At 39.9% G+C, this 11603-nt stretch overlaps 1 non-coding gene across 1 annotated transcript; it reads right to left on the bottom strand.

Annotated features, from left to right (window-relative positions):
* Positions 1-11145: 11145 nt before the first annotated feature.
* LOC115871847 lies at positions 11146-11309 on the bottom strand. Its single transcript, XR_004047509.1, has one exon. It is a non-coding gene; the product is annotated as a U1 spliceosomal RNA (small nuclear RNA).
* Positions 11310-11603: the final 294 nt, after the last annotated feature.

Raw genomic sequence — 11603 nt, 5'->3', positions numbered from 1 at the left:
CCTTTGCACAATTAATAAAACATAATTAAACATCTTTCTCTTATTCTCTACTTTCAACCAAGATCCACCTGAGATTAGCAATGAGATCCCGTGTTCTATGTCCTCTTCTGAACCGTGCTTACATTTCTGGCCATTCTCTGTTGATGTATTGTTGTAGCAATTGTTTAATTATCCTCCGCAAAGCTTTACTTGCATGTAGTAGTAGTGATTTCATTCACTGAATTCTAAATATGTGCCAATGTCTTGATAGAATGTGGAAACTGTGGAACACTCTCATTAATATCACATGCAAGTAAAATGTGGCTCATTGGGGTTAGCGCACGGCTAACATTTATAAGACTCCACAGTCTTTCACCAGGGTTCATTACCTTTTGCACTACCCAAATGACAACCCTAATGGCGATGTAGTAGGTGTCATGTCCCCAGTTGTTGCAATGACACTAATTCCTGCAGTTCCCTCTCTGTTTATACGTTTGGAATACTATCATGGTCAGGAAAGTGATCTCAAGGGATTTCTCTTGGTTATTTTTGCTATAATAGATGTACTGTTTGGGGACCCTTTCTGAACATAGGTCTCAATGTTTTCTTTCTGTAAACTTCTCAGTGTTTTTGGAAGCAGACGGCAAACCCCATAACACATAACAAACAAAACAAAAATAATTTGATTGTTCAGTAAGGGAAGAATTACCTAGCAAACCTGTTTTTCACTCAGTAATTCATAATCACTTTGTTTCATGTCTTTGAATAAAAACCCCACAATTGTTTATGTGCTTTATGTTGTTGCATTTCTATTCTTTCTGAATTGCTAAACTTTTCTGACTTTTGGACTTTGTTTTGGGGCAAATGCTGCCCTTTTTATCAAATGGTTCCCCGAAATTCATACTTTCCTACTGGTTTTGTTCATCTTATAAGTCATTCCCATTGAATCAATTCTGACTCATAATGACCATACACTGGGTTTCTGAGGGTCTAATCTGTGGGGCAAAGAGTCTCATCTTTCTCCCTGGAGTAGCTGGTGAGTTGGAACTCATGAACTTAAAGTTGACAGCCCAGTGCTTCCTTGACAATGCCACCAAAGCTCACTTTTGGCTTTTAGACCTGCACATATTTAACTAAAAATTTGAGCTATCGGGCCAAGGGGTGTGGGTGGTTAGTTCTAAAGAGTGACGAAGGACTGTAATCTCTGAGGTCTCACCAGTTTGTATCCAACCAGTAAGCCTGGCCTTTTGCCTCTGATTCTTCAGTGTTGTCTTCCCCACCTTTTCCTACCACTCATTCCAGCACGCCCTAATGTGATCCCTCTGAGAGCACCAGGCAGAGAAGGAGAACAGCATCTAGTTCTTCTGGTCTCAGGCCTTAGACTCTGGGGTTCTGTGAATGAATTGTCTTTGTGCATTTTTAATATCCCTCACTCTTCGTTGCTCTGGATGGGGAGAGGCCAATAGTTGCACCTTTGATGGCAGCTCACAAGCTTTTAGGACCCCCAAACAATGTTTTGTGGTGTGGTTACTCGCCAAAGTGGAACGTTGGCTTTCAGAATCGTGTTATGCCAATTGACATTGGTGTCCTCTGAAAGTCTGAGCCACCAGGCCTAGTGACTCCTTCACTCAATAGATTAGATTATGGCTAAGGCATGTTTACAACTTTGCCCCTGATGTCGTCTCTATAGAAAAACAGATGTGTCCTGGAAGAAGCATAGCCAGAAATCTCCTTCGAGGCAGGACGGCAAGACTTCATTGCCAGGAGAGGCCAGACCCTGGAGAAGGACATCGTGCTGAGTAAAGTCGAGGGGCAGTGGAAAGGGCAAAGACAACATGGGGATACCACGGCAGCAAAAATGGGCTCTTGCAGAGGGACAATTGTGAGGACAATGAAGGCATGGACAGTTTGTTGTTCTGTTGTGCAAAGGGTCACCGTGGCTCAGAATGGACTCTTCTCTGCATTCCTGGAAACATCAGGAAAATAAGCATGTGGAACTATTCTGGCACCTCTGTATATTCAAGGATATAGTTCTACTTGCTTCCCACATCTGAATAGCTTGCATGTCTATCTATGCATCCACTTGTAGAATGTTGTTTCGCAGGGTTCTGTACATAATAGTATTTACCTCTGTTGCCTTTATTTTTTGTATCCTTCCCAGTGTCCTTTTTGCTTGTATTATTATGACGATTTGCTATCCTGTCCCTTTCTTTCCCTTCCCCCAAGTTAATATATAGCTACAGCCTAGTTAGTGATTTACCTTACCTTGCCTTCCCCTTCTTGGTAACCATCAAAGAGCATATCTTTTTGAGTTAACCTTTCTTTTTTTTACTTTTACAGTATTTGTTGTATTGTGACTAATTTAACTCAGCGTAATGTCCTCCGAGTTCATCCATGCTTTGGCAGATTCATCATTGTCCTTTAGCTTTCCATAGTATTCCATTGTGTGTGTACTATTGTTTGCTTATCCATTCATCCATTGATGGACACTTACATGGTTTCCATGTTTCCTATTATATATAATGCTATGATGAACATGGGCAAGCATCCAAAGCTCCCTCATATCTATTTATGTCACAATTCTTATTTCTCAGATATGGACACAGTAGTGGGGTTGTTGGATAGAATATTTCTAATTACAATGTCTTAAGGGAGCACCGTACTGTTTCCCGTGGTGGTTGTACCGTTTTACAAACCCATCCAAAATATACCGGGGTTCCAGTGTCTCCCTAGCCTTAGAAGCACTGTGGTTTTCCTTGCTTTTTCTTTTTAAACATTGCTATTAACACTAGGTAAAATGATATATAACTGTTTTTGTTTTGGCTCTCTCTAAGGGCCAATGATCTTGGGCAGTTCTTCATGTGATTTTAGGTAACCACATCATCCTTGTGATGATCCTCACTGCCACAATGGCCATTTCTCCTCACTCTTCCCAACACTTGCTTCAAAAGGCACCTTTTTGTCAAGCAATCAAAGACTATAATTTGAGTAATACTGATACTTCTACATGATTCGAATGACCAGACGCATCTTCTGTTGGCAGTTGACTAAGGACAGTGCCAAGGTCAAAGATATAATCACAGTGGTCCCAGAATCTCTCTGTGGAGAGTCTCACGTATGGAACCCAGTAAGGTGTAAGTCAGGGGGAAAGAACCGTATATGAACAGAGCTGCTTTGAATTGTCTATACAGGTGTGGCATGTGCTTAAAGACCAAAAAGGTAAAGGAAAATGGAAGCCACCAAACAGCAAGAACTGAAGGAAACCGATATTACTTCCAGGGCTGAGAGAACAAAGAGAAGCAAGAAGCTAGGGTGAGGGACCCTCTGAGTATCTGGCTGGTTGTTCTTAAAAGGCATCATGAAGCTTGTCTGTGTTTCCTCAGGCTGCCGTAACCAAAGGCCACCAAAGGTGTGGTTTTAAAGAGCAGACATTTATTGTCACTGCTATGGGGGGTGGAAATCCAAATCAGAGTGTCAGCTGTATGGATTTCTTTTGAGGTCTCTGAGCAAGGAATTGTTTCAGACTTCGCACCCACCTAGCTTCTGGTAGGTCACAGCAACCCGCAGCGTCCCTTTGCTGTTGGTAGAGACATTTTCACATGATGTCTTTCCTTTGCACCTGTGTTGGTTCTCCTTTATATCATTGATCATTCAGAAGGGATTTGGTCCTATCTCATTTCAGTATTATATCATGTTAACCTAACAGAAAACATATATATATATATTTTAAAGGAAAAATCTTTGTACCTAAAGGATGTCATATTCACAGGTACCAGGCATGAAGATTTCTTTTTCTTTTTCCTTTTCTAGCAGTGGGGGTGGTGGGGGCTGGTGTGCAAGTCAATCCATCACAAAGCTGGTTTTGAATATGCCTAAGAAAAAGCCTGGAGGGTGGACATTATGGCTGCTGCCCCACTGAGATTCCAGGACGAGCTATTACTGTTGTTTGATGTTGACAGGGACAGTTGGGGGACGGGGGAAGGGGGTGAACAGGAAAAGATGCTATTTTTTCCTTCCTTCTACTAACTTTCTTGTAGAGCCTTTTACTGATAGAATCTTTCAGGAAACCCAGGAGGAAAAACATCTGGGAAATATACCTTACCAAGTCTTGACCCAACACTAGAGAGTGTAGAAGTACCAAAGTGGTAATGCATAAATAAGTGGCGCATGCAGACCACTGTATTATGTCATACCAGTGGTCTGGTTCATTAAGGACATTGATAATAAACTTTGTGGAGGAGCAATATTGGAAATGTTAAGGATATTCTATCCTATTTTCCCCTTACTAGAACTCATTCATTATTGAGTTTCTGTGAGTGTCAACCTCCTCTTTGATAAAATGGAAAAAATAAGACCCATTATCTTGCATACTGAATGCAATGATCCAATGACATGATTTAATGTAAAGAGCATAGTGCCGTGCCTGCTACATGGGGAACAATCATGGGTGTCGATTATTAATTGAAAACCAACAGACGATTTTCTTGTTTTTAGTGACTTTTTAAGTCAGCAAAGCTTATTTTACTTTTTTCTTATTCAATAACTTGCAATGCAAAATTCTTCAGTTTTTATGTCTAAGAGAATCGATGAATGTTGAAAATCAGGCTGGCATCACTGAATTATTATAATCTATTTTCTCACAATCTCTAACTTCTTTAAAATTTGATTTTACTTTGCAAAATAGCAATATGTATTGCTCTTACAGTTTAAATTCATTTTAAAAAATCATTTATAATGTTTGTTTGGCAGGGAGAAAACATTTGCGAAAGAACATTGATAGCTTCAAAGTGTTGCAGTCACTGGAGAAATGAGCCCAGAAAAGCTAATGTTCTTATTCTTTGTCCCCACGGCATGGAATTGAGGCTGTTGCTGCCATTGTTGGGTTGGTTCCCAACTCAAAGCCTGGATCACTGTGACCTAGACATTGTTCGTTAGCTGAGTTTGGGACATAACTTGCCTTACCTTTCTTCATCCCTCACCTTAGGTGGGCAGCTTTCCTGAGACCTGTTCAAAATCAGACACACACATGTTTACTGACAGCTATGGCAACTATGCCTGGTGAACTGCCCTCCCATGTGGTGGAAATGTTTTTGAGATTGTCTTCAAGGCATTTGCTTAAGCTAATATGTAGTCGATCGGTGGAGCCCTGGTGGTGTAGTGGCTACAAGTTGGACTATGAGCCCCATGGTTAGCCCCATAGTTTGAATCCACTGGCACCTCCTCAGGAAAAAGCCTGCAGTTGCAATCTAGGAAACCCACAGGGGGTCACTATGAGTTAGCGTTGAATCAATGGCAGGGAGACTAGGTACTAAATTAGAACAATAACAATTTTATTTGTGAAGACTTGGGTATTTGAGATGGAGAGATCCCACAATTATTTGATTCACACTTCACACTGCTTGATTTTTATCTTCCCTGAAATTCCATGCCCGTAACGTTTTTCCCTCTTGAAGAGTGTGGTTTTGCTAGACTGAGTGGGACTTTAGTTTGCGGCATTGAACAAGGTGCTGACTAAAGTTGGGTAGGCTGAAATATCACTGTGTCGATCAGCATCCATTAGTCACCTCATGTGCCCTCAGGGTCACCCTAATGTGTTCTTTGTAGGAAAGTAAGGGTTTGTTTTTGTTGGTAATCTAGGATTTTAATAAGCAAGTATACCTGCAGGCAGAAGAGGGCAATTCTCAGATAAAACAAATATGTTTTCGTTTATTTTCATTGTGTCTCAATCGGTAGGCCGGTGCCCAATGTATGGTGGCCAAGAGCTCTTTCAGGTGAAGCATTTAATTAGCTTATAGGATTGTCTAATGCCAACATTTTAGGTAAAAATAAATATTCCTTTACTCTTACCTTATGTTTCCGCTTGCTGTACTTATTAGTGGGATAGCGAAGATCTTGATAAACATGAAATGGAATGTGTTAAGCTTGTTCATAACCTCCACACTGCAGTGAGAGTCAGAGCTCTTTCTCCATCCGTTTGGGAGGGGGAAATGATTCTTAATTCACTTATTAGAGTATCATAAAACTAAGTAAAAAAGCAACTGAAGCAAATAAAGAAGCATGTTGTAATGCTCCTTGGCTTTTATTATAGATAATACACATTTGTTCAAATAAATAAGAAAAAATAAAATATAAAAACATAAAAATAATGTATGGGCTACTTAGGAACCGTGTAGACAAGTTTTATTCTACTAAAAAAACTCACATTTTAACTTTTTTTATTAGGGTGTTGTTATAGAGTGAATTGGTTTCCTAAAAAAACCTATGTTGAAGTCCTACCTGGAGTATCTTTGAATTGACCTTGTGTTAGAAATGAGGTCCTTAAGATGAGGTCATAGTATATCACATCAACCTGTAGCCAAGTTTAATTGAACAAACGTTAATCCACATGACCTTTTATGGATCATATTAAATCATGTTTTAAGGACATAAAATATCTTACACGAGAATCCCCATCCATATACATACACATACACACATGTGTTTGCTGACGCATAAACATAGTCACTTGACCAAAGTGCTAAGGTGTCTCATCAACTGCTGGGTCCAGTCCTGATCTCATCTAAAGTGGTGTACTTTAAAAAAGGAAGAGACCTTGAGAAAGAGAGGAGACAGCTGGGTGAAGACTTAGGTAAAGACAGGTTATATTGGAGTGGCAACTCAAGGACTACCTGGAGCTGCCAGAAGCTGCGAGAGATGAAAAAGGATATATTCCTTCTGATCACATGGCCCTGCTCAAGACTCCCCTTCATGAAATGATCACTGGTGGTAAAGGTGCAACAGCAAAGTGGGGTGAAGAAAGCACATGGTGCCTGGCTATCAATTGGAGTAGAGTCTGGGGTCTTAAAGGTTGATATTCAAACAAGCAGCTACCCAAATGAGGAGTCAACTAAGTCCATGTGGAAGAAACACACCAGCTCGTAGGATCCAAAGATGACAATAACAAAATTCAAATATGATGAAGGGGAAAGTATTAGAGCTCAAATTATGAATACCCAATTGGTAGAAGGCGAGGAGGACAGGGGGAGCCCCAAACCTAGCTGCGGAGTAGCTAGCCAGATTAAGCCACTGGCAGACCCCACTTGTCACAGGTGAGGGTCTTGTACAGCCTTACTATATAAGACAGAGGTCATTGCAATTTTGATTATGCTGGATCAAACGTAATACTTAGTCAGGTGACCTCCCTCTTGACCTACCCTGAATTTCTTCTGGGTGCAAGTATCTCTTGAATGTTCCATGACAAACATTTCTTCCTTGACTTTGTTTTTTTATATTGAGGGTGGTCTTTTCCTTATTTCTCCTGATTTGGATTTTTATCTTTATATTATTATTACTTTATCCTTATCAATTTATTTCCATTTTTTATTGTTTCTACTGGGTTTCCCAGTTTGTGAAGCAAAGGAGTAGATGCATAGAGATAATAACTGTTAGCAAGGGCTTATATGGATGTAGGGATGGGGAATGAGAGATAGGGACAGTGAGGGAATTTGGGGAGTAACCAATGAAGGTGGGAGGGGGGGATGGAGCACTAGAACTGCTTATGATTACCTGACTCATTTTAAAAGTGATTTAAACATGGGTGTGTGTGTGAGAGGTTTTAAAATTGAATGTGGTAATGCTTGTACAATTCTTCCTGATATGATTAAGCTATTGAATTTTATGATATGTGGAATAGTTGCCAATAAAAATATGTAAAAATTCAGAATTTTTTTTTAAGACCTATGTCTTTGAATTTTTTTTATAAAACATCCTTATCACCTTCAAAGCACTCTCCATTACATGTAATGCAATTGTCAAATCTGCGATTCCATTCTTGGAAACATTTTTCAAACTTATCTGTTTGGAGGGCTGACAGCACCTCCCTCATTTTTTTCTTCACCTCCTCTACACCATGAAATCTCTGTTCTTTCATGTCCCTCTTCATTAGTGGAAACAAAAAGAAGTCACACGGGTGAGCTCATGTGAGTAAGGTGTGTGGGGACAAGACAGGCCTAATGTTTTTGCCGCAAACTGGCACACAGAGATGGCTGCATGAGCAGGGGCATTGTCACGTTGCAAAACCAGTCCCCCATTTACCTCAAATCAGGGATTTTTCTTTTGCAGCACCCTGTTACACAATCCTTTCAGAACCTCTAAATAGAAAGCTTGATTAACAGTTTGATTTGGTGGACTGAACTCCAAGTGCATTACCCTCCTCACATCAAAAAAACCCAAATGAACATCATCTTGCTCTTTGATTTTACTTGACGAGATGTTTGGTTTTTGGGGGGGCAGGGGGGAGAAGTGATAATAGCATCTTCCACGGGTTTGATCGATCGTTGTGTTAGGGGTCATAAGATTTAGCACCATGTCTTGTCATCGGTAATGGCCTTGTCATCGGTAATGGCTTTGGAGTTGTTCTTTCAAAACATGACATGTTTCCATTCGAAGCTCCTTTTCCTGGTCAGTCAAAACCCAAGGCACACATTTTGCAGCAATCCTTCTCATTTTCAAATCTTCCATTACAGTCTGCCGAACCGAGCTCCAAGATAGTCCAGATAGCGTTTCCATCTCTTCAATGGTCCATCGCTGGTCCTCGAGCATAAGTGCATGAATTTTGTCAACATTTTTGTCCATTTGGGAAGTTGACAGACATCCAGAGAGAGGTTTGTCATCAATTGACATTTCACCTTTTTTGAAAAGAGAAAACCACTTGTACACTTGAGTTTTTCTCAGAGTGCTGTTCTTGTAAGCTGTGTTCAACATCACAACAGTTTCTGGGACTTTTTTCCCTGAGCAGGAAACCATATTTCACAGCAGCACGCTGTTCTCTTAAATCACCCATCACAAAAAATGAGGTTTGAGCAAAACTGCTTTTACAAAAAAATTTACTGTGACCAGAGAGAGACTTCCCAGGTGATGCCACTGGGTGCACTAACTCAGAGTGAGTTGCTGGATGCTCGTCTAGCTGGAAAAAATTCATACTGCAAAAGCTCAGCCCTACAGAGCTTTGCTTGCTTGCTTGCTTGTTTGTTTTGGTGCCCCCTTGTATTCCTTTCAAACTCTCTTGAGAACACAGTCTTGCAGAAACTATGATTTTACACTCATGTCCCTGAAAGACTAAGATGCTTTTGACCCAAGCTATGGTGATTTTAATTGCCTTATATTCATTAAAAATCAGAATAATGAATGTTAGACCAAAGATGAATAGATGCATTTGGATCACGGTATTGGCGAAGAATGTTGAATATATCGTGCGCTGCCAGAAGAATGAACAAATTTCTCTTGGAAAAAGTGCAGCCCAAATGTTCCTTAGAACATGGAATGGGGAGGAGCCAGTCCCTGGGAAAGGACATCATGCGTGGTAAAGTAGAAGGTCAGTGAAAAAGAAGAAGATCCTCGATGGTGTGAATCAAAACAGTGTCTGCCCTATCGGTCCACGCATCACTGTGTGGATTGGACAGGGTTGGGCAGTGTTTGGTTAAAATATATATGTACATATATAGATTTGCTACTAGTTGATACTAGTTGAAGGCAACTAGACAGTGCCACAAGAATAACCATCCAGAATTGTGTGAGAATAAATGTCTGCTGTTTTCAGCTCCCCGCTTTTTTATGGCAGCCCTAGGAAACCAATCCAAATTTTATATGTGTTTTTCGACCATTCAACAATGTATTCAAATTGTACTCCATGTAGAATCACACCTCCCAAATATCAATGCAATTTTCATTCAAGTGCATTTCTTTTTAAACTCAGATGTACATTCCTCACCTCAGTATGTTTTATTAATAGATTCCACTATTTTAATCTAGTGAGTTAACCTTTACTCATTAGAGTATGGTAAGATGATGATGACATATCATGCAAGGCATTATCTATTCCTATTATCAAGTTAAGCTATCTGTTTGCATTTCTAGTAACCAGTACATGTTATAGCCCTGATGATAGAGTTCTGCATTAAGAGGGCCCGTGTAAATATATTCAGTGGTCTGGAGAGCGCATCCAACTGTTTGGCTGTCCACTGGCCTGGGTACTTTGGGAACTCCTGGCCTTGCTAAAGGATCAAGGACAAAAGACTTTATAAAGTTCTTTAGTATCTTAACAAATTGTTCTTTGGGGCAAAGCGGTAGGAGTTCCAGACAACTTCAAAAGCGCAAGATCAGAACTAAACCTCCAGGTTTTTATAGTTCATAGAGCCTGGCCACATGTTAGCCAACTTTGGTATCAGCATAGTTTGATGACTGCTACTACCTTTCTCCAAATAGATTTAATTTTATAAATTACATCAGAAAAAGCAATATGCTAAATATACTCTTTGCCTCATATATGTCTATATAAATACATAATCATGTATGAAGAAAAGTATGGGTTACAAACTTATTTGCACGCACCAAAGTGTTGCATTGAATATTCTGGAACTACCATAACTACCAAGTAGTTTATCTTATTTACTTATTTTCATTTCTGTGATCCTTCTGTTGCATTGAAATGCACTGATGCACTATTAGCCCATCTACATCTATTATTCATTAACTTGGAGAAATGCTGTCATTTGCTTGGATTCCCTCTGGCCAGTAAACCCGCAACCCATTCTCATTTAGAAACAGTTCTGATGAGCACAGAATCTCCCCACATGGTCCCATGTTCTTCTAACCTTTGACCCTTCCACTGCTGTCCCAAAGCTGCTAAAGGGGAAATGTGTCTACAATTGAAGGAAGAGATGGACGTGATCAAAGCAGAAACTGAATGGGAAGTGAGGGTGGTTCCTGTAGGGCAGTGAATCCCCCTTACATATGCCTTATTTTACTCTATGGTCCCTCAAAGAGAGGCGGGGACAGTACATATTAAGAGACAGGAGAATTATCCCCTGAATCCTTACAATACCATTTTTTTTAAACACATGCATGATCCCCTGATTTATAGAAACACAATTCTCTTCTCTATTTTGGGAAATGTAACTATCAATCTAGCCCTCCTTCCTCCATCCGTTTTAGGAGCATGCCTATACTTGCATGTTTTCATACGGAATTAGTCCAGCTTCCTCGGACTTTCCTTTTCTTGAATGGATACTTTCCACACGGAGAAATGTGGGACTTTCACCACGGAGGCATACTAATGACTTCCTTCATGCCACGTCTAGATAAATTGTTTCTCTTCTCATTTGATAGAATAACTTATTTATTTATTTGTAGGTGAAAGCACTAATGCAGTCTCCCACGACCACAAATGATGCAGTCGAGTTTCCCACAATTCGGGATTTCGCAGGGGTCAGCACATCCGGAGTACAATGGATAGGTCTGACCCTGGGAAAACCACCTTCGGGATAATGGTCTATCCCCTGCCAGGTAAGTATTGATAGAATAACTTAGATGTGTCTGGACCAAATATATGGCTTATTTTTGCATAGAAACAATACTAAAAAGCCACCAGTAAATAATGACTTTTCTTCTATTCTAGGAAATTAAAGCAAAAAATTAGGCTAACCTTCACTTCCTGGAATATACTAGATTCACTCTTGTCTTAAGAATTTTGCACTTGCCATTTTCCTATATGGGTCTTCTTACATTTAATATCTAAATCATATTTTTTCTTTGGCTATGACAGGATATAATGTTGGAAAAGCACAATAAATATAACCCTGTTTGAA

The sequence above is a fragment of the Echinops telfairi genome, unplaced genomic scaffold (assembly GCF_000313985.2).
Source record: "Echinops telfairi isolate 266 unplaced genomic scaffold, ASM31398v2 ScPeMD7_7409;HRSCAF=8447, whole genome shotgun sequence".
Lineage (NCBI taxonomy): Eukaryota > Metazoa > Chordata > Mammalia > Afrosoricida > Tenrecidae > Echinops > Echinops telfairi.
This window is presented reverse-complemented; position numbering and strand designations above follow the sequence as displayed.